The sequence below is a fragment of the Ambystoma mexicanum genome, chromosome 6q, assembly GCF_040938575.1.
Source record: "Ambystoma mexicanum isolate Mex_15411 chromosome 6q, UKY_AmexF1_1, whole genome shotgun sequence".
Classification (NCBI taxonomy): Eukaryota; Metazoa; Chordata; class Amphibia; order Caudata; family Ambystomatidae; genus Ambystoma; species Ambystoma mexicanum.
The window spans coordinates 1,368,071,695-1,368,099,367 of NC_090937.1; the positions used below are offsets into that span (position 1 = coordinate 1,368,071,695).

Here is a 27,673-nt window from a genome sequence, read left to right on the forward strand (position 1 = left end):
TGAGCATCTGATCCATATGTAGAACAACCTGCCTAATCCTTTGACAGGCTAAATGCCAAGGAAGGTATTAGATGCCCTACTGTTAAAGAGCTCTTTGCTTGAATGCTTTTTTATCATTTTTTATTTGTGTTTTTAGTTTCGATGCATCCTTACACAAGTTACAGATACAAAAAAAAAGGAAATAATTGCATATATATATGCATGCATTTCTATTGATATTCTTAAAGGTCAGTGCCATAGTTGTATTCAAGTAATTTGACAATTTAAAAATAGTAAAATGTTTAAAAATTCAGTCTTTCTGTTTTCGGGTTTTAAAATACAGCAAATCAAATCATGGTCGATATCAGTATGTTCTTTATTCACATGTCTCATGCAGTTAGTTCTGTTATCTCCCCGCCTTAATGGTCATGTTCCAAATTTAACTTCAATATGAATGTAACTGTCGCAATATTTGGGCAGATTTGATTGGCATTAAATACCATATCCCACATTTGGTTCCAATTTAATCTAAATTTGCCGAGATATTTCCACCAAGCTTTGAGACTTCATTTGATTAGCAGATGTTTTTCATTGTCGGAGGTTAGATTACAGAACCTGCAGAAAGTAACGCCATTGAGTTGGTTACGTCTAAAGTCCATTACCTCTCTAGTAGGCCAAAGATTAAAGCACAGTCGCATATTGCATGCTCTGGATTTCTGATTAGGAAACTGATATATGGCTTTGTCTGATGCATTAATTTCATTCTAAAGTTTCCCATCTTGAAAGCTATGTATTTGGCACAAGTGTCTCATAGTGCTATCCAATAATGCTTTTATTTATTTATTTCATGATATTTATGCACTGTTCTGTTCTCTCCAGGCTTGTAGGGATTTGTCTTGCTTATCGATTATTACTTTGGCACTCCACAGAAAATGTTCATTTGCTGACATGCAAGAACCATCTATGTTACCGACTCTTGCCAGAGTCTGCCATGTGACTATTGCTTGAATGGACAGAAGACCTTGTTCAAATCTGATTATTTGGATAGGGAATCTTTTGGGCAATGCTAGTGATTTCCAGTATATGCCCTCAATCAAATTCCAATTTGGTTGTTTTTCTTGCGATTTCAAATGGGCACCCTACGTCAATATTGGATAACTTTTTGCTTGTATGAAAATTTACCGTACTTCCTGTCTATTATTTCTGCTTGGGAAGTTAGACTCTGCATTTTATGTCTAAATTCATTTTTATATGCCAATTCTTTTGGATTATTGAATGTTTTGTCCGAGATATTTAAAGTCTTGCACTCTCTCCAACTTCTCATTACCTATGCTCCAGGTAAATAAGTTTCTTAATTTTGGTTTTGTGACATTATTAGGATGTTTGATTTCTTTAGATTGACCGTTAATAGATTATTTTCTGCATATGCTTGTAGAGCACTGTTTTCTTTGTAGCCCTATCTGAGTTAGATCGATAATTACTAGGTCATCTGCATACAGTAACCAAGGTAGAGGTTGACCTCCTACTTTGGGTGGAAAGGCTCTAATAGTTTCAAATGCTGTATTGATGTCTCTTATGTAAAGGTTAAAGAGGGTGGATGCAAGGATGCACCCTTCTTTTAGGCCTCTGTATGTTTGTATGGGTTTGGATAGTGTGCCCGGTTTCATTTTTTTGTGAATTACTGTATCTGTGTAAAATTGTTGAATTAGTTTAAGAATGTATGGTGGGCAACCTGCTTCTGAAAATTTGCACCATAATTCCTCTCTAGAGATTTAATCAAAAACTTGCTTAAAATCGGTTAAACGCAAAATATGCTGGTTGATTGGTAGCTGACTTATTTTTTTTTTTATAGCCTTCAAGATCAGTAAGTTGACTGTGGTACTGAGTCCTGCAACAAACCCTGATTGGTTTTTGTCGATCTGTATTGACTTTGAGCCAAATCTGAAGATCTCGGAGGATGAGTCGTACAAAAACCTTTCCCAGTATGTCCAATAGGGCTATATGTCTATAATTCAGTGGATCTTTTCTTTTTCCCTTCTTGAATATAGGTATAATTATGGATTTTGTTTTTTTTTGTAATTTTTTTTTTTTTTGTATTTGGAATACTGGCCCAGGTGGTTGGGTGAGCCTTCAAGGTGGTGTTAGCCCATCCAGACATGTTACGTTTGTTTTTTGATTAATATAATATCTAAATGATCAAACAACAAATGACTGCTTGTAGCCTTTTGTGGGACGGTATCGAATGAGTTCCAGATTTTGCAAATAGCATAGAGAAGTGTATTATCAAAGTTGTTTCACTTATTACATTTAAGAGGTGAGCTGCTGTCAAATTAATATTGGTGATTTATAGTCCTTTCCAAGTTTCTTCACTCAATTTGGAAATAATTGTTTTTAGCATACACTCAGCATCTGTTTGGGTTTTTTGGAATGTGTATGGTTTTAGTCGTTTTTAATATTTTGTTTATATTTTTCTAATGAAACTCACTCCTCGGTGTTACTCGTTCAAGTTTCTTTTATCTCTTTGTATTGCTGTTCTAATGTTGTTTTTAATTTTTACATCAATTGAATATTTGACTTATTCTTGTTCTCATAGCATGACCTTGCGACTCATTAAACAGTAATATCTCATTATATTCTCTGTTTTTAATCTGATCAGCATTGTGAAAGTACTTGGTTATCTTGTGTAGGTATTGTGGTGATGATTTTATTAGATTGCAACCTTCTGATAACTCAATGGACAATTTGTAATAATCACCAACTAACTTCCTGTGACTGGCTGGCTTCCAAATCACCTCCAGAATCCTATGGTCATTATGCATTGTTCATATAATTATAAAATGTTCAATTTTAATCCACGTTATCGTATAAAATAAATACATAGTCCAAAATAGATGCTGATTTATCTCGGTGACCAGGTAGTGGCTGGCGGTACATCCCCTTTAAATGTGCCATTCAACATAGAAAAATGCCTGCCTTGCATAATATGCATCCATCGCTTAGCTCGCAACGACATCACTCATTTGTAGTTAAACATTTCAAATTCAAGTCGCCAGAAATTAGTGTCATAACCGTGATATCATCGGTTATAAGATCTAACATATCAATGATCAGTCCCATATCCAAATCATCCGTTATGACATTGGGATTCCAGTAAAGATTGAGGATGGCTATACTTGTTCCCAGGGAGCCTTTGGCAAGCTTAATTTTGTCAATTGAATGCCTGGATGATGTGAAGCCCAAGGAGATTATTTTCCCCAAGCACTTTTAATAGCGGTTAACATACCTGCAGATGGTCTTCCTTTGGGCCGTTTGACTGCCGGAATCCAACATACCTCATATCCTGTCCATATCTGTTCATTTGTAATCCATGTTTCTTGAAAGACCAGATATAATAATTTATTGGATTTTCCGAGTTTTTTGGCATCCTATATTTGAAGGCCCTGGTGTTCCATACAGCCATCCTCATGTTTACGGACTCTTTCAATCTGGCATTAATATTATTCTCGATGCCTTGGTACACTTAAACGCTTAGTCAACCAATCCTATTTTGACGTACTTAATTTTGGGTACGCTGGCTTTGGGAAAACCTCTGTTTAAATGGCCTGATCTCCCTAGGGAATTAATTGTTAAAGGTTGAAACTTGTTACTATTCTCGGATTTGGTTCAATTTCTGATTGTTTCCTATTTCTTTTGCTTTCTTAGCTGAAAGTGAACTTTTTGTCAACTTTAAGTCCATATTCCTTTGGAGTTCGAAATGATTTCTTTGATTAGGGATGGGATCATTATTTCCACAGTGTCCATTTGTGTTTTTAATGCATTTTATATCCTGGGATTGTATTAGCTCCAGACTTTGTATTAATTTAAAGACTGCAAGCAGAGTTGATCTATTTGGTTATGGATCGTGTCTTTGTCTACCATCCTTATCATGAGGATCTCAGCTTTGCTTACATGTAAATTGGTTTTATTATCATGATACGAGTTGGATGTTTCTATAAATTGCGTTTCATAAATGTCACTCTTCTCTTGTGAGCTTTTATGTAACCAACTTTCGAAGGGATTGTGTCCTCCGACGTATTCCTTATCTTTGATAATATGTTTCCAGCTTGCTGGCCTCAGAAATTTTTTCTGTAGAGGGCGCTGCGCGTCGACGTCCGCCGAGTCGATGTCCCTCGACGGCCACCGTATCGGCGCTGACGTCATCATGCCCATAAATAGCCACGCGCTGCGTCCGTTGCTCAGTTCCGTTTTTCCGTGCTTTGTGGGGCCTCGGAATGTCGTTGCTCAGTTCAGTCAGGATAACTGCTATATCTACTCGAATAATACCTTCTCGTTCTCGATGGCATTTTCATCGGAACGGACGACGCCGCGATCCGGCTTCAAGACATTTCGAGACTGCAGTAAAAAAATGTTGATAATGGATCCACATAGGATCTGCTTGTGGTGCTTGGGATCCGAGCACCATTGTTCGGAGTGTGAGGACTGCATGTCCATGACGGCGAAAGCCTTGAAGGAGCGCAAGGGGAAGCTCGAGGGAGGTAAGTCAGTCAAAACCTCCTCGAAGGTTTCTTCGGCTGAGTCGAAGGCATTCGTCTCCTCGCCGTCGAAAACATTCCCATTCTAGATCTCGAAGTAGCTCCCACCATTCGTCGAGATCAAGACACTCAAAAGAGAGACGTCGAAGATCCCCTTCCTCGTCGTCTTCAGAAAGGGTCTCCTGTCCCACTAAACACAGCTCTCAAGCTGAGTGGGAGGAATTCAGAAAGAAAATGTTAAGCGTCTTCGAGAACGCGGCCTCGACCCCCTCGAAGACAGCTGAGGGTGATACCCCGGGTAAAAAACCCAAAAAATCAAAACGCCGCAAGTCGCAGCACCCGGCGAAACATTCCACCCGAGAGCGCCACGAGCCATCGGGTAAGAAGGCACCATCTTCGCCGTCGTCGAAGATTCCTTCGGCGCACGGATCGGCGCCATCGACACGGTTGTCGCAGGGTTTCTCGACACATCGGTCGATCGACTCGACGCCGATGAAAGAGAAGACCAAGGCCACTCCACGGCCAACGGTGATTCCAAGGGCCTTCGGCACGACGCCGAGACCGTCGTCGATGTCCTCGAGTAGGATCCCGATCCTCTCGAGTTCTTCGAGACCCCTTCCAGTTTTTTCGGCGCCTTCGAAGCCTGTCACATCGGCGTCAACGACATCGACGTTTTCTCGCCCAATAATGACGAGTTTGGCTCCTTCTGCCTTAGACATGGGTTTTACACCATTTCAGCGGTCAGAGTACCCTGGACTATCTTCAATTTATGAAGAGGGGGAAGATTCTGACCAGGAAACATTTGGGTTACAGAGGACCACACTGCCTATTTCAGAGGATTTCACCTCTGAGGAAAGAAGGCTGAAGGACCTACAGGAGTCACTACATGAGGCAAGTGGGCTGGACACTTCCCCAGAACTGGAATTTGTTAAACCAGACCCAGGGGAACATGCCGAAACACCCTATAGAACCCTTATGGCAAGAATTATTGAATTTATGGGTTGGTCTGCGCCTTCACCTGTTTTTCAACAGGATGACCTAACAGACATATTAGACAAAGGTCCACAGGAGGACCCTGTGGTCCCCTTCCATGCAGCCTTACACAGGAAAATTACATTTAATTGGGAAACTCCTGAAGTTATCCCTGCGGTCAATAAAAGATTGTCAGCCAAGTACAGGGTAGCGGCTGCTGACCCTGAATACTTATCAAAACACCCGACTCCAGAGAGCCTGGTGGTTCAAGCGGCAACTTCATCTAGCAGTACGACCGCTTACCCTACTGTCCCACAGGATAGAGATGACAAGAGGTACGATTCTATGGCGAAGAAAGTCTTCTCTGCTTGTAGTATGGCGTTGAAGTCCATCAACGCCACCTGTACACTTGCCAGGTTCAGTCGCACACTATGGGAGTGTGCTTCATCAGCGGCTTACTGCATACCCGAAGGAGAGGAAAAGGAAGCCTTCCTTAACATTATTAAAGATGGCAAAGATGCCATGTGCGAATCACTTCAAACTGGCATCGATTCCGCTGACAGTATCAGCAGGGCCATGGTGGCAAGTACAACAATCCGCAGGCATGCATGGTTGCGAAAGTCTGGCTTAGCTCCAGATGTACAGGCCAGACTTTTGAATATGCCCTTTGACGGCTCTTCACTATTTGGGAAAAATGCTGATGACAGTCTGGAAAAGTTTCAGACTTCTAAAGCAGCAGCAAAATCTTTAGGAGCTGCTATCCGCCAAACTCCTTTTTGCCCCTCAGGAACCTCTGGGAGTTGAAAGTCCTTTCGCTATTATTCCGCATTCGGGAAAGGCTGAGGACAGCCGGCTCAAAGAGGCCAAAGGAGATCCACCCGAGGTGGACGGGTCAAAAGTACTAAGGCGGCAGCAGCAGCAGGTGCCTCTTTACCCTCGGCATCTGCATCAGCCGCCCCCAAACCACTGAGGCCTTCCCACACAATACACCTGTAGGGGGCAGGTTAACTCACCATCTGACGGAATGGCAGGCTATAACGTCGGATGCTTGGGTATTGGAGACAGATGCCCAGGGTTACTGCCTACCCTTTCTACACATTCCTCTGAGTCATCCACCGGGGAACAGCTCTCTAAAAGTTCCAGATCCGCTCCTCTTGCAGGAAATTATAGACCTGCTAGAGAAAAGTGCCATAGAACCGGTACCTGTAGCAGACTGGAACAAGGGCTGGTACTCCCCCCCCCCCCCCCCCCTACTTTCTCATACCAAAGAAGGACGGAGGACTGAGACCCATCCTGGACTTACGAGAATTGAACAAGTTCCTCAGGAAGGACAAGTTCAAGATGGTAACTCTCTCTCAGATCCTTCAGGCCCTCCAGCTCCAAGACTGGCTGGTATCTCTGGACCTTCAGGATGCTTATTTCCATGTGCCAATCCATCTCAAACACAGGAAATACCTGAGGTTCCCAATTGGCGACTCTCGTTATCAATTTCGAGTTCTGCCATTTGTGCTGACCTCCGCCCCGAGGGTCTTCACCAAGCTGTTGTCGGTAGTGGCGGCGAGTCTAAGGAGGAAAGGGATCCACGTCTACCCCTACCTGCACGATTGGCTGATCAGGGCTGTACTTTGGAACAGGCCCAGGCCCAGCTAGATTATGTCTGCCACTTCCTTCACAAACTGGGCTTCAATTTAAAGAAGTCACAGATGATACCATCACAGAGACTCCAGTTCATTGGAGCGGTCCTGGACACTTCCCTGGGAAAAGCCTCGCCACCAGAGGTGAGGGCTCAAGATATTCTACAGATGGTCACCAAGTTTCAAAATGCCCAACGTCTCCCAGCCTTCGACTTTTTGAGGTTGCTAGGCCTCATGGCATCCTGCATCTTCCTTGTGCCAGAGGCTCGCCTGAGAATGAGATCTCTTCAGTGGGCACTGAGAAGTCAGTGGTCGCAATTCTCGGGGAGAATGACAGATGATCTCCGGATTCCGGACAAGGTAGCCCACGACCTTCAATGGTGGGCCTATCCAGAGAACATCTTGAAAGGAGAACTGTTTTGGCAACCATGGCCGGAGATAACAGTAGTCACAGACTCCTCACTCACGGGGTGGGGAGCCCATGCCAACGATTTGACCATCAGCGGTCGTTGGTCTCCATCTGAGTCCAGACTACACATCAACCTATTGGAGCTGAGAGCGATCAGACTAGCGCTGAAAGCTTTCCTGCCATCAGTACAGGGGAGAAATGTCCTGATAATGAAGGACAACACGGTGGCCATGCACTACCTCAACAAAAGAGGAGGCGTAGGATCACTGCCACTGTGCAGAGAGGCGATGCAGCTCTGGTTTTGTGCAATCCAAGAAGGAATCTCTCTATCGGCAGCCCACCTAGCCGGAGAGAAGAACTTGACAGCGGACGCTCTGAGCAGGCAGAGCAGTCTCCCACGAGTGGGAGCTAGCTCAGGAAGTCCTTCAAGAGATCTTTGCCCTTTGGGGAACCCCTCAGGTGGATCTGTTCGCCACAAGCACCAACAGGAAGTGCGATCTGTTCTGTTCAAGGGAATTTCCCCCGAGAGGAGCTCTGGGAGACGCGGTCGTAGTGAACTGGGAGTTTCCACTCCTTTACGCGTTTCCACCAGTCCCTGTTATTCCTCAAATGATCACGAGGTTGAGAAGATTCCGGAAAACCATGATCCTAATTGCCCCGGACTGGGCCAGGAGAACGTGGTACCCAGACCTTCTAGATATGTCCATCTGCCCTCCAATCCTTCTTCCACTCAAAGAGAATCTTCTCTCGCAGAAGGGAGGTCAGGTTCTCCATCCAGACACCAGAACCCTCAACCTTCAAGCTTGGCTTCTGAAAGGGTGAGGTACAAGGATTGGGATCTCCCTGATGACGTCATGGATGTGTTGCTTTCGGCCAGAAGGCCAGCAACAAAGTCTTTATACCGCTGCCGTTGGAACAAATTTTGCAGCTGGTGTAGGGAAGAGAATATCGACCCTTTTTCATGTGGTACACCAACGGTGTTATCGTTTCTACTCTACTTGGCAAACTCAGGCCTTCAAGTTGGCACTGTAAAAGGCTATCTCGCAGCGCTTTCTATCTTCAAGCGCACTGCGGAGGAACCATCGTATTTCAAACTTCCTCTAGTGGTACAATTTCTCAAGGGATTAACTAATGTTTATCCTCCAAAACCATTCCAGGTTCCCTTATGGGACTTAAATTAAGTCTTAAACTTCCTAATGGGCACTCCATTCGAACCACTTCACTCTTGTGCGCTGAGATTTCTCACGCTTAAAACTGTCCTATTGGTAGCACTAACATCTGCTAGGAGGGTGAGCGAGCTACAAGCTCTCTCCTGTAAACCCCCACATACAATCTTCCACAAGGACAAAGTTGTCCTACAGGTGAAGCCTAATTTCCTCCCAAAGGTGGTTTCTGAATTTCATATTACTCAGAAAATTACCTTACCTTCGTTCTACCCTCCTCCCCATCCGGGGAAAGAGGAGGAAAGGCTACATAGGCTGGACCCAAAGCGAGCTCTCAGCTTTTACATCAGCAGAATGGCTAGGATCAGGCAAGCAGACCAACTGTTTGTAGGATACTCGGGTCACAAGTTGGGACTACCCATAACAAAACAAACCATCTCCAGGTGGATTATTTTGGCCATTATGGAATGTTACAAACTGGCAGGGAAAGAGCCACCCCAAAATCTCAGGGCTCATTCAACCAGGGGTATCGCAGCCTCTTCGACTCTCCAAAGAGGGGTACTGGTCCGAGACACATGTGCGGCTGCCACATGGTCGTCCGCACATACATTCACAAAATTTTACAATCTGGATTCCTCCACTACTCAAGAGACCAGATTTGGCAAGGCCGTATTACATTTGGCCCATCCCTAAAGGGATACATAACATTCTCACTCCCACCTCCAATTACATGCCACTGTTATGGGAGTCTATCAAAGATAAGGAATACGTCGGAGGACACAATCCCTTCGAAGAACAAGTTACTTCTTACCTTGTAACGTTCTTTCGATGGGATGTTCCTCCAACGTATTTCTTATCGCCCCTCCCAACCATCCCCGCAGTGATACTTCCCTTGTGGTTGCAGCTTACGCTCCTTTAAGGTCAATAACCAATTCAGGCATGACTTTTCTTATGCTAAAAAACGGAACTGAGCAACGGACGCAGCGCGTGGCTATGGGCATGATGACGTCGGCGCCGATACGGTGGCCGTCGAGGGACATCGACTCGGCGGACGTCGACGCGCAGCGCCGTCTACAGAAAAAATTTCCGAGGCCAGCAAGCTGCAAACGTATTATCAAAGATAAGGAATACGTCGGAGGAAACCCCTTCGAAAGAACGTTACAAGGTTCTTCTCTAAGAATATTTTTATGTTCCTTTCCGTTGTTCCTGTTTTGAGTACTAGGACAACATCTTTTTTGTTCCAGAGCTCTAAAATTATGGTCATGATTATTGTTATGCTCACTGTTAATGATCTCTCTAAGGTCAGATAAATCACCAGATACAGGTCTGTCGGAAAGCACCAGATCATTCAGGTTCTAATGAGAGGGTTATAACTTTCTCGATGATAGGAGGGTGGTCAATGGTTAAGTGGATACTCTTTTCTAATCCTGATTGATCATATTGCGTCCTTGTTAAATTGATCTTTACTCTGTTTGAGAAACCTCATATACTGAGTCAAAAGTGCCCTCTTCCTTCTCATTTGATATTACTTCACTTTAATTCGTAATTGTTTGACCACTCATTTTGTCATCCCGTCTCTATACTTGAACAAATTAGTTCTGGGTTACAATACCCACCGCAATTTCTGACTCTGGCTTCTCCGCACCGATGTTAGTGTCAGGATAGGGGAATTTGGCGGATGGCATAACGCATCTGCTTTGGGAATGTTATTTAAGTTTTGAGTTTTGCAGATTTCCTGCTATCCAATCAACTTTAGAGGAAACTAAAGTCAAACATGTTCATTTGTGCATCCGTCTTTTGATCCATTAATTAAAATAATTTTATTAAGCTATGGATTCCTATATTCATAGCGCTCAAGGCTATTTCCATGGCTAGCGGAGGGTGCGGTTGGAAACCAAAGGAAGGTCTCGCAGTGGGTTTAACAAAAGAATTTGAGAAGAGGCTGTTGAATTAGGTGAGGAATTTACTAATTTGCGGTAAAGTATCGGGAGATGTTTTAATGAGGGCCTCTTTGTTTTACAGGCAAGAAGTTTGTCCGCCTCGTGTTTGTATCTCGGTTATATTATCAGCAGTTGTTGATTCTGTCATAATTGTGCCCCGGTATAACATTTGTTGGGGTTAGCGTAGTTTGTGTTGCTCTTTTGAAGTTTGTGAAGTGAGCTTTTCTGCCATGGTCGTGACCACTTGAGAATACAGTATTGGCAGATAATTGTCTGCCGTATCATCACTTTTGTGATTAGCATTGCAGTGGGCTCATCGGCCGTCTTCGAACCATCTGGCTTGAGGGGGGATATCTTGTGTCATGACGACCGTGTTTAACGCTGGAAGAGCTAATGTGTTGTCTGGGATCTCCATAGCATTTTGGCTCGATTTGGGCAGGCTGACTTCCTGTCATATTTGAGCTCATGGGGAAGGCGACCATAACATCACCTTGGTATGTATTAATCCACATGGCTATTATGCCCATCGAGATGGATTTGGATCGGTTGTTCCTGGTTGTTTTATCGTTGAGAGGTAATTGCCGGGACTTTTCCATGGTCATGGCTTGTTGATGGCGAGGTCTGCTCCTGTAAGCTTATCCTTATGCTTACCATATTCTCAGGCATGACTGATTTCAGAGTGTACACGGCCATCTAGATTGTACTATCAAGGGTGGAGAGGGAATATTAAAGGGATAGTTCACTCTCAAATTGTATTGTCCCAAAAGATGGGCAATAATCAAAAATGTGTAAAACATATTTTTAAAGAAAGTTCTTATGTAAAGTTTTGAACAAATGAGGCTGTGTTTCAGAAATTCTTAAACCAATTCTGGCTGTACAATTTTAGTTTTTATCATGATTAAGCCGCACACTTCCGATAAATATCCAATCGGTGCCAATTTTAGTGCCATTGAATTACCATGAAGCATGTTCCACCAAATTGTATCCAGAAAAACTCTTTCAGTGTTTCATACAAATTAGGCAAAACTGCACAATATTTCCGTTCTGATGGCACCACAATACAGTAACAAATGTTTTAGAGTTTCCTTTTCATTAGAGCTATGGCAGAAATGACGTGGGACATGGCCCATCCCACCTGGATTTCTGACCTAGATTATTTCCCCAGTTAGCAATACATTAAATTGAAATCTCATGTATGCATTTCTCGAATCTGGATCTGGGAATCTCAGTAAATATGACTCTAGAGTTCCCAGGCTCTTCCAATTCGACGCCAGTTTATAATAAAGTGCCGAATATTTTACTTGTTTTTTTTTTTAAACGTATTTTATTAGCATTTAAATATAGGTAACATTTAACAAAAAATAAGGTATTAAACAAACAGAACAGTCTTCATTAGATGTTGTGGTATCTTCAGTGTCTATACAGGGGCAGAGGTAGGTGAATTTGTGAGTTTGGGTGCCGAGGTTGGGTCAAGTCGGGCGTCTTTGGAAGTTTAGGTGAACCTCTTCCTGGCATTATGTTGTTTCTGGCGTTCCCTTCAGGGGGGTTTGTCGTCTGCAGTAAAGGGCACATCTCTTAGGAGGGCCTTCCACGATTCGAGGGTGGTGTTTGCTTCGTCTGTTCCATAGTTGGCCCCTTCCTGCCATGCTCTGGTCTCTGCCTCGGACCACCTTTCTAGTTCCTTAATCCAGCTTTCATACCTCGGGCCCCCTGGGGACTTCCAGGCCATAGCTATGGTTCTTTTCGCAAGGATGCAAAAAGAACCATAGGTCCATCAGTTTGACTACATGTCTGTATTTGCTTATTTTGGGGTGAGCTCCTAATAAGCAGACTTTCGGGTCCCACTCATATCTGGTTATGCCAGCAGTTGTGCAAGTCTGCCTAACTCTGGACCAGAGTGTCTTTGCCTTATTGCAGGTCCAAAACATGTGGACCATGTCGGCTGTGTCGTTGCTGCACCAGGGGCAATTCGGTGAGACTTTCTTGTTGAATTTAGCCACTCACTGTGGGGTCATGTATGTCCTGTATAGTGTATTCAGTTGTATCTGCCTGAATCTGGCGTTGCGGGACACCTCTTTTGGGTACAATAAAATTCTTTCCCATTCTTTGTCTGTTAGTGTGATGCCCAGGTCCACTTCCCATCTCTCCTTGAGTGCTATGCCTTTGGGGTTAGGTTTGTCCATCATTCGGCTGTAGAGCCGGGTTACCGGTTTCCATCCATCTGCTAGCTCGTACATCGCCTGTAATAACGGATCCGGGGTGGGTTCCTCGGGCCAGCTGTCCCATTTGCTTCTGGCGATCTGTTTGAGTCGGTGATACTATAGAAATTGGCCGCTGGAGAGTCCTTCAACCTCCTGCATCGATTCAAAGTCTCTGAATCTGTCCCCATACATAGATCCCGGCACTCTCCCAGCTTCTTGCTACCTTCAGATCCATCGTGGTTTTGCATGCATTCGCTAGGATGGGAGAGTTGGGTGAATATGGATGGCTCGATTGTAGGATGGAGCGAGTTCTGGTCCAGATCTGTCTGCCTAATTTCGCAATCATGGGGACATTCTGTGTCTGCTTGAGTGGGTTCCAGAGTACTTCCTTGTGGAAGAGATTGGAGGGTATTTGCCTTAGTAGCGCAGATTCGTTGTTTTGTTCGTCTTGAAGCCACCTTGTCACGTGGCTGAGCTGTGCAGCTAAGTAGTACATCTGAAAGTCGGGGAGTTGTATTCCGCCTTCTTTGTGTCGTAGCGTGAGGATTGAGAGGGGTAGTTTGTGTCTGGAAGGGCCCAATAGGTAGTCCCGGATTAATATTTCAAGTGTCTTGATGAAGGTGGGGCGGATATAGTAACAAATGTTCGTGAAGAAGTATAGGAAGCGGGGGAGAATTATCATTTTTGTAATGGCCGCCCGACCCATAATTGCAAGTGGCAGTTTTGACCAGAATTTCATAGTTGCGCAGTCCTTTCAGCGCCATTTCGGTGTTGTGGTCGTGTGAGAGTTCTGGGATGTGATGGATGTTTATTCCCAGTTATCGGAATGCTTTGGGTTGCCATTTTATCCCCACTACTAGTAAATCAGTTTTTGCTAGGCCTCTGAGTCTTGCCAGCGGGAATGCACAGGATTTCGATCTGCTAAACTTCTAGTATGACTTGTGCATTTATTTGTGGGTCTTTCACATACAAGAGTACATCGTCGGCGTATAGGGATATTATGGAGTGTTGGTTGCCCAGTTTAATGCCTGCGTCGAAGAACTGTTGTCTAAAATAGATGGTAATTGGTTCCAAGCCTAAGATGTATAGCATCAGTGATAGCGGGCATCCTTACCTAGTGCCTCTCTGAATCTCCCAGGGCTTTGAGATCATCCCTCCGGTTTTCACTCTTGCCATTGGTGAGTTGTAGAGAACCTTGCTCCATCTCACAAAACCCTCTCCAAATCCAAACTCCCTCAGCACCTCGACCAACCATTCCCAGAATATGGAGTCGAAGGCCTGGACGGGGTCGAGTGAGAGTACCGCAAGATCCTCGTCTCTCGTGGTGGTTTCCGCCATAGTGTGTTGGAGTCTTCTTAGGTTGGCCGTGGTGTTGCGTCCCGGGACAAAGCCATTTTGGTCGTCGTGAATCAGGGTTCCCACCACCTTTGCAAGTCTGTTGGTCTAGTTGTTAGGATCTTACTGTTGTAGTTTAGCATTGCTAATGGGCGGTATGAATTGCAGTCCGTGGGTGGTTTGTTGGGCTTAAGCATCGAGATTATGATTGTTTCTTTCATAGTGTTGGGGAGTATCCCTACTTCGTATGCCTCCGTGTAGACCTCATGCAGTATCGGAGTGATGATATCTTCGTAAGCTTTGTAAAATTCAGGCGGGAGGCCGTCACTGCCAGGAGTCTTACAGGTGGCCGGCGACTTGATAGCTTCTTTAACATCTTCTGTAGTGATCTCCATTTCCAAAGCTTCTCTCTGTTCCTCGGATAGTCTCGGTAACCCAATCTCTTCCAGGGTGTTCTTGATTTCTTCTCTGGATATTTGCCTGTTGTGGGAGTATAGTTTACAGTAGAACTCCTCAAAGGCGTTGTTAATATCCTGTTGGGTCCTGCATGTTGTCCCGTTCTCGGTTATGATCTCTGTAGGAGTGTGTCTTGGTTGTTCGCGTTTGCATAACCAGGCTAGTGTCCTGCCTGATTTATCGGCTTCTTTGTGGGTCTTGGCAGTGTTTGTTGTGAAGTCAAATTTGGCTCGCCTGTCCCAGGTTGTGTGACATTCTTTGCAAACTTCATGTAAAGTCTCTTCCATTTCCGGGGTGGTGGTGACAGTACATGCCTCGAGGCGTGTTATTTCAGCTTCTCGTTCTTCTAGCGCTGCCGTCAGGTGTTTCCGGATGCCTTCAGCCCCCGCTATCACCTCTCCTCTTATCACTACCTTCATCGCCTCCCAGAGCGTGCTCCAGGTTGATACAGAACCTTTATTATTGTCTATGTATTTATTTTTGAGTGTTTTTATTGGTATTTATGGAAATACAAAGCACCTTTACGCACTTGGTGTGCATCACATCATCTACTGCGTTTCTTATGTGCGTATAAACAACAGATAACAATAAACAAACAATAACAATTCAGACTGTCCCTCTTCCTTCTAAATCGACAATCTCATTCCCACTTATTCGGGCCCCAGGTCCGGCGTCGTTGCTCTCCATCGGCTCTTCGTGGGGTGTGATGCGGAGGTATGCAGAGGTTTGACGTTCGCTTCTATTTCACACGATTACAGTTAGTGTCAGAGGGGTCAACTCAGGGTGGTTTGTAGCTTGTCGAAAAGATCATGTCTCTCGGGATGGGCTTCCAGGACTCCAATGTGGTGCTCACTTCTCCTCCTCCCCGGTTGTTCCCCTCTTTCCAGACTTTAGTTTCAGTGGCAGTCCATCTCTCCATCTCCTTAATCCAGGGTTCATACCTGGGGCCTGTTGGCGATTTCCAGGCCATGACGATCGTTCTCTTCGTTAGTACACACGCCATGTCCATGAGCTTCACTAAATGCCTGACTTTGCTCAGTCTCTGGTGAGTGCCCAGCAGGCACTCCTTGGGTGTCCATGCGTATATCTCCAGTCCGGCCTTCCTGCAGGCCTGTTCAGCAGCGTGCCAGAGTTTCTGTGATTTGGGGCAGGCCCAGAACATGTGGATCATGTCGGCATGTTCGGAGGGACACCATGGACATGTCGGGGGGACTTTGTCGTTGAATGCGGATATCCTGTGCGGGGTTATGTAGGTCGTATAGAGGACATTAAGCTGGATCAGTCTGAGCCTCGCGTTCCATGACACCTCCTTTGGCTATAGCAGGGCTCTTGTCCATTCACTCTACGTGATTTCCGTCCCCAGGTCGGTCTCCCATTTCTCTTTCAGGCGTGCAGCTCTTGGGTTGGGTCTGGCATTTATTTGGGTATATAGCCTCAACGTCTGTTTCTAGCCGTCGCTAAGGCTGTACATTTCCTGCACAAGGGAGTGCGATTCTGGCTCCTCGGGCCACATGGTCCATTTTCCTTTGGCTACATGCTTCACTCTTTGGTACCAAAGGAATTGGCCTGGGGCAAGCCCGTCCCCCTCCCGCAGTGAGTTGAAGTCCCTGAATAGCCCCTCGTTGAACATGTCTCCCCATGTGTAGAGGCCATAGGTCTCCCAGCTCCTCATTGTTGGCAAGTCAGCAGGGGTTTTGCATGCATCTGCTAGCATGGGAATATCAGGTGCGTATGAGTGTTGCAGTGCAAGCAGAGATCTGACCTTGTTCCAGACTTGTCTCCCCAGCGTTACCAACATGGGTGGGTTAGGAGGTCCCACTCGTGTGCTCCATATTGCCTCTTTAGGATGTAAAGGTGTGGTTAGCTGACAAAGGAGTTCTGTCTCAGCCGTGGGTTCGTCGGAAAGCCACTTTGTGACATGTGACAATTGTGCCGCTAAATAATCTCTGGAAGTCGGGCAGCTGGATGCCACCCTTAGCATAGGGAAGCGTTGAGGGTGTTCAGTGTGAGTTTGTGCCTGGCCTGGCCCCAAAGGAAGTCTCTGACCAAGGATTCCAGTTTTCTGAAAAAGGACGGGGGAATGTAATATGTTATGTTGATGAAGTAATAGAGGAATCTTGGTAATATCATTTTGGATATCGCCGCTCTGCCCATCATAGAGAGCGTGAGTTTTGACCAAAACCTGATAGATCTGCGCACCCCGCACATTGCTGTTTCCGTGTTGCATTCATGGGTGGAGACTGGCGTGTGCATGATGGTAAGACCAAGATAACGGTAGGCTTCCACCTGCCACTGAATCCTGATCTCAGGTAGTTCCTTTGTACCCTTCCCCCCAAGTCCGGCCAGAGGGAAGGAGCATGATTTCTGTCTGCTGAATTTTATCCCAGAGTATTTTGCAAAATTATCAAGGATGTCTAGTGCTGTTGGTGCGTTCATTTGAGGGTCTTGCAGGTATAAAAGGACATCGTCCGCATATAGGGAGATGTTGTCTTTCCCAGCAATGTTAATACCGGCGTCGAAGAGCTGCTTCCTGAAGTAGATCGCCACTGGTTCCAGGCCGAGGATATACAGCATCGGGGATAGTGGGCACCCTTGCCTGGTTCCCCTTTGAATAGGCCAAGAACCGGATACCATGCCACCTGTCTTTACTCTCGCCACTGGGTTGTTGTAGAGTACCTTGACCCACCGGACAAAGTGCTCACCAAGTCCGAACTCCCTCAGGGTCGTGATCAGCCATTCCCAAAAAATCGAATCGAAAGCCTTTATGGCATCCAGCGAGAGTACTGCCACGTCTTCTTTGCACTCAGCAGTCTGTGCCATTATGTGTTGGAGCCTTCTTAAATTGGCCATGGTCTTGTGTCCTGGGACAAAGCCGTTCTGATCCTCGTGTGCCAGGGATCCTATCACCCTCGAGAGCCTTTTAGCCAATATAGTTGTTAGTATTTTGCTGTCATAGTTTAATAGCGCTAGTGGGCGATATGAGTCACATTCGCCGGCAGGTTTGCTGGGTTTGAGCATTGGTACTATGAGGGTTTCTCTCATACTGCTCGGTAGGGTCCCGGTCTCGTATGCCTCCTTATATACTCTGTGTAGCATGGGGGGTTAGGATCTCCTCATATGCTTTGTAAAATTCTGGAGTAAGACCGTCTGTTCCGGGAGTCTTGCTTGTGGAGAGGGACTTAATCGCCTCTGAGATGTCTTCAGTCGTGATGGCCTCTCCCAGCATATTTCGTTGTTCTTGGCTTAGTTTAGGTAATTCAATTTCGGCCAGGGTGTCTCTGATGTCCACTTCAGGTATTTGGGTCTTATGGGCATATAACTCGGCATAGAAATCCGAAAAGACATCATTAATTGCTTGTTGCGTCCTGTGAGTCATGCCATCTCTGTCCTTGATCTCTCTAAGGGTCGGCCTCGGGTGCTCCTTCCTGCACAGCCAGGCGAGGATCCTGGCCGGTTTATCTGCTTCTTTGTGTGCCTTCAGAGTTCGAGCAGCGAAGTCGAACTTGGATAGCCTCTCCCATGCAATTCTACAGTCTTCTCTGATCTTCTTCAGCCTGGTCTCCTTTTCATTAGTCGGGGGGGAGATTATTTTCGAGGTGCCTGATCTCTTCCTCCTCGGCCTCCAACTCCTTTCTCAGTTGCTTCCTTATCCCACCGGCTTCTGCAATTCTCACCCCTTGTTACCACCTTCATGGCTTCCCAGAGCGTACTCCGCTGTTCGACTGATCCTGTGTTAATCCTTATGTATTATTCCAGTTTTTCCCCCTAGGTCTTCCTTGAATGCAGGGTCTGTTAAGGTCTCTACTGGCATGCGCCACATCGGGATAGGGGGACGGGGGCCCTTCAGACAGAGCTGTATTAACAGTGGGGAGTGATCAGAAATTGACCTGCCAAGATAGTTCGCAGCTTCGACATGCGGAGTTAGCTCGCTGTTGATGAAAAGGTAATCTATCCTGGTGTGTAGGCTGTGGGGTGCCGAGTAGAATGAGTAGGACCTGTCGGCGGGATGCAAGTCACAGCAGATATCGACTAAGTGCAAGTTCTCAGCCGCGCTTCGGAGGGCCCGGGAGGCGGGGTTGTTAGAGGTACGTGGTGTGATGGATCTGTCCACTTCTTCATTCATTACGCAGTTGAAGTCCCCCCCCCCCCCCCTCCCCTCCCATAGAAGAATGTACTCCCTGTGGTTCATGATTACATGATACGATATGGCATTTGTAATGCGCCTATACACAAGTGTTTCAAGGCGCGACGAGGCAGGGAGGGGGGAACAAGGGGAAGACAGACAACGATCCTACTAGGCCAGGTGTCATTCAGACCGCGCAAGTGCAGGGGTAGGGGGAAGGGAAAAGTGCAAGGGGAAGGGGGGGGGGAAGTGCAGTACAAGTAAGTAGAATAAGTAAATAAATAGGGCCAGCTGGTGGCAAGTGCAAGTTAAGTGCAGACAAGTGCTGGGAAAGGGGGGGCTGTAGGGATACAGAGACAGTCCCTCAGTGCAGGGGTTGCCAGGGAGGCAGTGCAAGAGGAGAGTGGCTAGGACCAGGACCGAGGTCGGTGAGAGTGGCCCAGTTGCAGATTCGGTGCAGATTCAGTCGAGACTTTAGCAGGGGAGAGGGAGAGAGAAAGCAGAAGCAAAGAGGAAGGTTTTGAGGTGCTTCCGGAACCGGAGATGGTTCTCCTCAAGTTTCAGGGAGGCAGGAAGGCTGTTCCAGAGGGAGGCCCCTGCCACGGCGAGAGATCGACCCCCAACTCATTGCTTCGAGAAACGGCTGACCCTGAGGGAGTTGGAGATGGATGAGCGGAGGGCTCGGGAAGGAAGATATTTAGGAAGAGAGAGTTGAAGGTATTTAGGCCCCAGTCCCCAGAAGGCCTTGTGGACAATGCAGAGGGTTTTGAACTTCATCCTCGCAGCCACTGGGAGCCAGTGTAGAGATTTCAGTCCTGGAGAGATACGGTCCCTGGGCTTGAGGCCAAGGACAAGTCTCGCAGTTCTGTTCTGGATGAGTTGCAGGGGGCGGAGAGTGGAGGCAGGCAGATTAAGATAGAGGCTGTTACAGTAGTCCAGCTTCGAGAGAACCAGGGCTCGGGAGACAGTGAGCTTCTGGGGGAAGGAGAAGAAGGGAAGAATACCTCTGAGGAGGTGCAGCTGGTAGTGTGACTTCTTAGAGACGTCAGATATATGAGGAGAGAAGGAGAGTGTGGAGTCAAAGATGACCCCAAAGTTTTTTGCCTTGCAGGTAGGGGCAGGAGGAGGGCCAAGCAAGGCTGGCCAGAGAGCTACAGGGAAGGAGGGAGTGGGTGTGCCGATGAGTAGAATCTCAGCCTTACTAGCATTAAGGCAGAGGTCATTGGCGGCACACCATTCCTGGATGGCAGACAGACAGTCAGAGATGAGGGAAGGAAAGGAGGAGGCCGAGGGTAGCCTGAAAATGAGCTGAGGTGGGAGGGTATGCCGTGTTGGGGGAAATATGCGTTCACTATGCAAAGACGGATTTTCTCTAACATGCCCCACACTATCACATACCTGCCTTCGTTGTCAGCCTCCACCCCCATCAGGTGGAATGGTGTATCTGGGCTCACCCATGTGTATACTCCTCGTGCATACCTCGAGTACGGTGCGCCATTGCCTTGGACGCCCCAGTAATTTGCCAGCTTGTCCGTGGCGTCCACTGAGAGGTGCGTTTCTTGCAGGAGGGTGAACGACACCTTCTTCCTCTTCAAGTAGGAATGTATACGGTTTAGGATCCCAACCGTCTGACGTTCCATGTGATCACCTTGAGGCGTGATGCCATTGTACATTCTTATTCATTGTCATGGGGGACTCCGCTTCTTTCCTGCGACTTGGACATGCAGTGTTGGGTGTCCATTCCTGCTCTGCTCGTATGGATTGATGAAGTTCCTCGTCCGGTCCTCGGTCCACTTCAATTTTGCTGACGATCATCGGAAGTAGGGCAGTCACAACAGTAACTTGGAAACAATAACTATAACTAATGCACCCATCTTCTGCCATAGGGGTGCAGTGCTCGGGCGCTCTCGCGCTGCCTGTCCCCATCCGGGTTTCTGGCGCGAGTGGGTGTGAGCTGGCAACTGGCCTGCATTGGTCTTTCGTGGGTTCGTGGTGTGTGCCCATGTGTGGGAGGCCGGGCGGGCTCCGCAGTCTTTTAGCTTTCTCACGTTGTAGTTTTGCTTCTATGGTAGTGGTGCGTCTTCACGTTCTCGCGTGTAGGACGGAGGTCGAGGGTGTCTATGGTGAAGCTTCAGTCTATCGCTCATTACTCCCCTCATTGCAGCTCTTATGGGTGGATTCGATGGGGACCTCGGCCAAGTTATTATGTTCCATCCACATGTTGGCCGCGGCCGGTGACTCCAGAAATACAGCTCGTCCTTTATATATCACCTTCAGTCTAGAAGGGTACAACAGCATATACTTTAGGCTTAGTTTCCTCAGTCTGGCCTTGACTGGGACAAAAGAGTTCCTTGCTTTCTGTACCGACTGTGTGTAATCAGGGTAGATGGTGATTTTTGAGTTGCCTCGGTCTATTTCTCCGCCCTCTCTCTCTCGAGAAGTTTAGGATGATTTCCCGGTCCCGGAAATTGAGGACCTTCGCTATGATGGGACGAGGATCGGAGCCTGTGGGAGGGGGGTTTCTGAAGCGATCTGTGGGCCCTCTCTATGGCGAAGCCCTGTGAGAGATTCTCCGCCCCAATTTCTTGCTGTATTAAGGATTCTATGTAGGCTGTCGGGTCCGTGGTCTCTGCCCCCTCTGGAATGCCCAGTATTCTGATGTTGCTTCGCCTCGCGCGTCCTTCCGCCTCCTCCGACCTCGCCTCCAGGAAACGCACTTTGCTCCTAAGGTCTGTTACCTCGGCCTTAAGGGCTGTTGTATCTTCTGACATATCCTTCTGGGAAGTTTCAATAGTGGTAACCCGTTCCGTCAGATTGCGGGCATCCTGTCGTATGAGCTGGATGTCGGCCTTGACCTCGCCTATCTTCGTATCTATGAATGTTCTCAGGGCTGCAATCGCCTCCAGCACCTGGTTGTGTCTGGTGCTTTCCTCTGGGCTGGCCTGTGGCGGTGTGCTTTTCGGTGTAGATTGGGCAATGGGGTGGGACTTCGATGTGATGAAAGGATCCATCGTGGTGTTTTTAGTCTTGTTCCTTGCGGCGGCCATTGTGGGATCTCCTGGCCCCGTTGGTTGGGGCAGGCGTCTAGTACGCTTCCTTGGGCTAAGTGGTTGCGTAACCCTTTCCAGCTTGTCCCAATCTACTTCACAAGGGTGTGACAACGCCGCGTGCTGTGCTGGTTCAGCTCAAGGTGCGCAAGGGGTGAGCCCTCCCCACATTAATGCCACGCGTGGTGTCAAAGCCAATGTTCTCTTGTCCACTATCGAAGTTGGCAATGTGGGCCAGCCCCCTTGTTGGAGTGCGGGGGCCAGGATCAATTCAAGGTGTTGTGGGGTTGGTATGCCGCTGGGGATAAGACAGTGCGGCACTTTATTGTTGTCTAGCGCAGGCTGGTCACCCCTGTGGTCAAGAGAGCAGCGTGCCAGATCGCTCCCTCCCGTGTGGTATGGCGTCAGTTCATGAGAAGAGCTGGGATCTACAGTCGGCAGGGAGCATCTGCAGCAGCCCCATATGCGCCTCAAAGCAGGGTCTCCCCATCCCCTCGTTGCTGATTCTGGCAAGTGCTTTATCTAGGGAGCGCGAAACACCCTTTACCTTATCGTGTCGCTGAACGTGCGGTGGGGCACCGCCGCGATCTGTGTCTCGATGCCCGGCTCGCAGGGTCGCTTCAGTCTACACTGCAGCTGCAGGTCCCAGCCACAACGCCGATAGAAGCTCCGTCTCGGGGAATGGGCACCTCCGCCCTCCGCTTGGTGGAAGCCTGCTCGGGGAAGCCCTGGAACGGGACAAGGGTGGGCAGTCCTCATGGGTTGATGGGCCGATTGCCACTGCTGTGCGCCGATCGCGCACCAAGATTAACCTACACAGCAGCAGTATCCCGCAGCGGGTGCCACGGACGCTCGGCTCGCGTGACGGTAGTCTCCCCAGGGATGCTCCCCGGATCCTTCTTGGTGCGCTGACGAGCTCCGTAGGCCAGCTCAAGTGGTCGCCCTGCGCGCCCCGGTAATGTCAGCCAGCGGCAGAGGTGTTCGCCCGACTGGTTGCTGATGTTTCTGACTCCCGGAGTCCTTACGAGCCTCAGGCCCGCTGATGTGTCACGGCCGCCATTTTGCATGCGTCGTTCCGGGTAGAGGGGGAGTCAGGCCGAAGCGCCTCACCGGGCTCCCACGCTTCGATTTTCCGCGGAGTAAGGTGATGGGCACGGGTCTATGTCTTGGTCGCAGCTAGAACGCTATATGGATGATGCAATTAGTCTCCTCGCTCACAAATCAGGATCAGACTGCGGCGGCCCGGCCGGAGCTCAGGGAATCAACGTCCTTACTACATGAGCACCAGGCCACGCCCCCTTATTGTCTATGTAGTCCTCAAGTTTGTTGCCGAGGGCTTCCCTGAATTCTGTATCCGTAAAGGCTGCAATGGGTATTTTCCATGTCGGGATCGGTGGTCTGGGTCCCCTTAATTTCCATTCCATAATTAATGGTGAATGATCAGAGATCGATCTGCCTAGGTATGCTGTTGCGTCTACCATTGAGGTTTGCTCTGTTGATAAACAGATAATCGATCCTTGTGTGAATCTTGTGAGGAGCCGAGTAATATGAGTAGCTTCTTTCAGTGGGGTGTTGTTCCCTCGAAATGTCAACCAAGTTGAGGTGATCCAGCGCATCGTTGAGTGGCAGCGTTTCTCGGTTGCTGGAGGGTTGCGGATCTATCCATGCTTCCGTTTCTGTAGCAGTTGAAGTCGCCAGCCCATATGAAGGTCCCTTCCCTGTGATGCGTCATTTTGGCACAGAGCGTTTTGAGGTGTGAGGGAATTCCGTGTTGTGGAAAATAGGAGTTCACTATACAGACCGCCGTATGTTCAATGGTTCCCCATATTATTAGATACCTGCCTTCAGGGTCTGCCTCCGAGCCCAGTAGGCAGAATGGCACGTTCGGGTTCACCCACGTGAAAACTCCTCGAGCATAGCTAGAGTAGGGTGCTCCTTTCGCGGTGCCTCCCCACCGCTCCGCTAACTTGGACGAAGACTCCTTCGACAGGTGGGTCTCTTGGAGTAGTGCAATGGATACCTTCTTTCTGCGGAGATAGGATTGGATCCGATTCCTTCTCAAGTATGATCCCATACCACGTACATTCCACGTTATCACTTTCAATTGTGTCACCATTGGGATGGAGTGTTGGATTCCGTGCGTCTGCCCTTTTGTGTGTTTCTCAGCGGTTGTTGATTATCCTTGGTGATTCCCAGATCTCGGTTCTTAGTTCTGGCTTTGCTTATGGTCTGCGGTGGTCTTGCCCTCTGCCTTGTTGGTTGCGCTAGTGTGAAGACTGTGTAACTAGAGTAATATTTAACAAAACTGGAACTGGTGCGCCCAGCGACTGCGTTTTTCTCGCGGTGCTCAGGCGCTCTTGCGCCGTCAGGTCCCATCCGGGTATCAGGCTCGAGCGGGGTCGGGCAGGCAACTGGCCTGTCCTGGTCTGTTCGTGGGGGCTAGGTCCTGTGCCTGGTGTGAGGCCAAGCGAGGGCCGCATCTGTTTGATAAATAGTGGTGTAGGTTACCTCCTTGGTTGTCGTAGGGTTGTGATGCGGTATGCGCTTATGTGGATAAGTGGATTTCCTCATTTACCCTTGGGATAGGTGTCCGCGTCTTCTGCTAGGTTGTTGTCTTCCATCCACATATTGGCAGCTGCTGCGGACTCTAGGAAGATCGCACGGCCCTTGTAGATGACCTTTAGTCTCGATGGATAGAGTAATATATATTTTAGGTTCAGCTGCCGGAGTCTGGCCTTGATAGGTACGAATGAGTTTCTCTCCCTTTGCACCTTTGGAGTATAGTCTGGGTAGACAGAGATTTTAGCGTTGCCACGTTCTATGGAGCCCTCTTCCCTGGAGTGCCTCAAGATGGTTTCTCAGTCCTGGAAATTAGTATTTTGGCGATTATCGGGTGAGGGTGGGATCCCTGGGGGGGGGGGGGGGAGGGGTTTCTTCTGGAGGGACCGGTGTGCCCTTTCAACTGCAAAGCCTTATGTAAGTTTTCCTGCGCCTACTTCTTGTTGTAGGAAGGCCTCTATGTATGCTGTTGGGTTCGGGCCTTTGTCGCCTTCTGGCACTCCCAGTATCCTGATGTTGCCCCGTCTGGCACGTCCCTCGGCTCTGGCCTCGAGGGTGGCGACCTGCCTTTCGAGGTCTGCGAACTTGGTTTTCAATTTGACTGTTTCTTCTGTCGTCTCTTTTATGGCTGTTTCGGAGTTCGTCACCCTTTCTGTTAAGTTTCTAGCATCCTGGCGCATCAGTTGGATGTCTGATCTGAATTCGTCTATTCTGGAATCGATAAATGTGCGCAGTGATACTATTGCTTCTAGTACTTGGGTTTGATTTTCGGCGGAATCGGCACCCTTTGTTTGTGCGGGTTCTGGAGTGTGGAGGTGTGGGGTGGCTGAGTTTTTTGACTTGGTGGTGACGTACGTGTCCATTGTGGAGGGTTTCGGTTTGCTCCTGGAGGACATGTTAAAGTCTTGGCGCTTTAGCGCTGGGCCTGTCTAGTGAGATTCGTGCCTCAGTTCTCGCTTATGGCCCTTATGCTGAGTCTCAGGGTCTGGTAGGTGCTGGGGGTTGTGCTGTTGCAGTTGCCTGGGGCGCGTGCTCCACTCAAATTGCGGCGCTTGTGGCGCAGTAGCGGGAGTGCTCCAAATGATTTTGGCGTCTTTGTTGCTAATGAGAATTTTGGGGAGTACCCAATGTTGGGGGCCTGCGGTCTCGCACAGCAGGTTGGGATTATTGTCCTCTTTTCTCAAGTGGTTCGCCGTGGGCTTGTGGTCCGGGTGCCACGGGGCACGAGACAGTGCGGTGGTTCAAATAGCCCCCTTAGTCTGGTAGCGTGACCCCCCCCCCCAGGTCTCCTCACCTCAGTGACTTTGGCTTCACTCTCCACGGGACTCGGCAAAGTAATGGTCTCGTAGATGGCAGGGAGCCGATGCTGTCTCCTCGCGGTTCCCCCTCACCTCTCGTTTTTCGGGCTCCCGTGGTCGGACTCGGGGGTGGGGATGGGAGCTGTGTCCGGCCGTCCGATGCCCGGTGCGTTTCGTGTGGCGTCTCACCCCCTCACTGGGACGGGCTGCAGGGGGCGGTAAAGCACAGCGGTCTTCAGTGCCTCAGCGGGGTTCGTGCGTGCCTCGACCGCGGTCGTGGCGCCTCTCTCCTTCTGCGGGCGCTGCGGCGGGAATATCTGACTGCCTGGTCTCGAGTTGATGCGGCATCATGGAACGGCCGCCATCTTAGGTGTCGGCGGGGACGAGGGGGTAGGATAGAACGGGCGGGGTTTGTGGACGTTCTGCGTCCCGATTTCTTATCGGAGGCACTGTCTCTTGATGAGGTTCGGTTTCCGCACCGCCGTGGTCCGATGTGGTCGCGGAGGTATGCCTGCTTTCGGTGAAAAAGGATCAAGATGCGGCGTCTCGGCCGGAGCTCGGCGCCTCATCCTCTGTCCACCATGAGCTCCAGCCCATGCCCTCGCCGAATATTTTACTTGTTCCATTGTACATGCCCAGTCTAGATTTTGTAGCAGATGTTCGACAAGTACTGGATTTCCCATCAAAACATCTAATGAAACTAATTTAACCAAGGTGATGGAGCAGCCTTTCTGCATAAATGACAGCCACTGAGAGCTTGACTTGTCCTTTCTTAATTTGTTCTCCAGTTCAACATACAGACTTTGACCCGTTTCCATCAGCAATTTTCTATAGAGGGTTAGTGTCCTACATTCCACCACGCTGGCTATAGATTGAAACTTCAATTCATATCTTGAGGCAGCTAATGGTATACATTTAGGTAGGCAAGATAGTAATGCTCGCCATATTTTTGCCTCAATCTTAGAAAGAACAGTATGTGACCTTATCAGGGTGAACTCTAGCCCATAACATAACTTCGATATGATATTCAATTTATAAAAGCGTAGCAATGTTAGAGGCGAGAACTTACCGAATTTTAGTTTTACTTTTTTCATTTGCAGTATGATATGGTCAGTAGGTTCCAAAACGGAATGCCAATACAATCTTTTACTTGAACATTCGAATACCGGGAAACACAGATACCGCAATGACCTCTGAATTACCAATTTATGATTATTTAGGAGCCATCTGAAAACGTTTGTTTCCGGTTAGTCAGCCCCATGATGACAGATTTCTTTTCATTTGCAATCAGACCATTCCTAGTCAAATAGAGGGCAAAGGCTTTAATTTTGCATTGTAAACCAATTGGTATGCTATCTATTAAGAGTCATCAGCATACACACACCAATTTATATTTAGGCCCTCGATTTTCGGTGTGATCAGAGAGGCGGCATCCAAGATTTCCATCTGAAACATACATATTAAAAATAGTAGGAGCAAATAGACAACCTTGTTGCAACCCATTTCCTTTCTTTGTGGGATGAGACAATTTGCCCTAATTGTTTAACCGGATCTGCACGAGAGAGTCCTCATCTAAGTGTATTCGAAGGGCCAGGACTCCCCACGGCATCCATAGCGATAGTCATTTTGACCATAATAATGCTCGATCAACAAGATCGAAAGCTAGCGAGAGAGATCCATTGATGCTACATACATAGGCCCTGCGTCCTTTTTCCAGGCCTTTTCTTGTAGTAAAGTTACTAATGGACCCCCTATTTCAGTGCCCATCGCCTTTCCGAAGCCAAACTGTCTATTGGACAAGATCTAATTGTGTTCTGACCACTCTACGACTTGCTTTAATACCAGGCCTGAAAATATCTTGGCATCAGCGTCCAATTCGGCGATAGTTTGTTGGGAAACTCCTGTCTCCCTACTAATATATGGGAATAATGCAAGATAGGTGCCATGACACTGGTATCTGCCTGTTTATAATGATATGAGAACAGCATCATCAGTGCTTTTGCCCAAATATCAGGATTAGCCTTA

At 47.8% G+C, this 27,673-nt stretch overlaps 1 protein-coding gene across 4 annotated transcripts in view; it reads left to right on the plus strand.

Moving 5' to 3' along the window:
- KIAA0232 (KIAA0232 ortholog) overlaps positions 1-27,673 on the plus strand; it is an 813,590-nt gene that overhangs the window by 170,374 nt on the left and 615,543 nt on the right. The gene's annotated exons all lie outside the window — the stretch shown is intronic.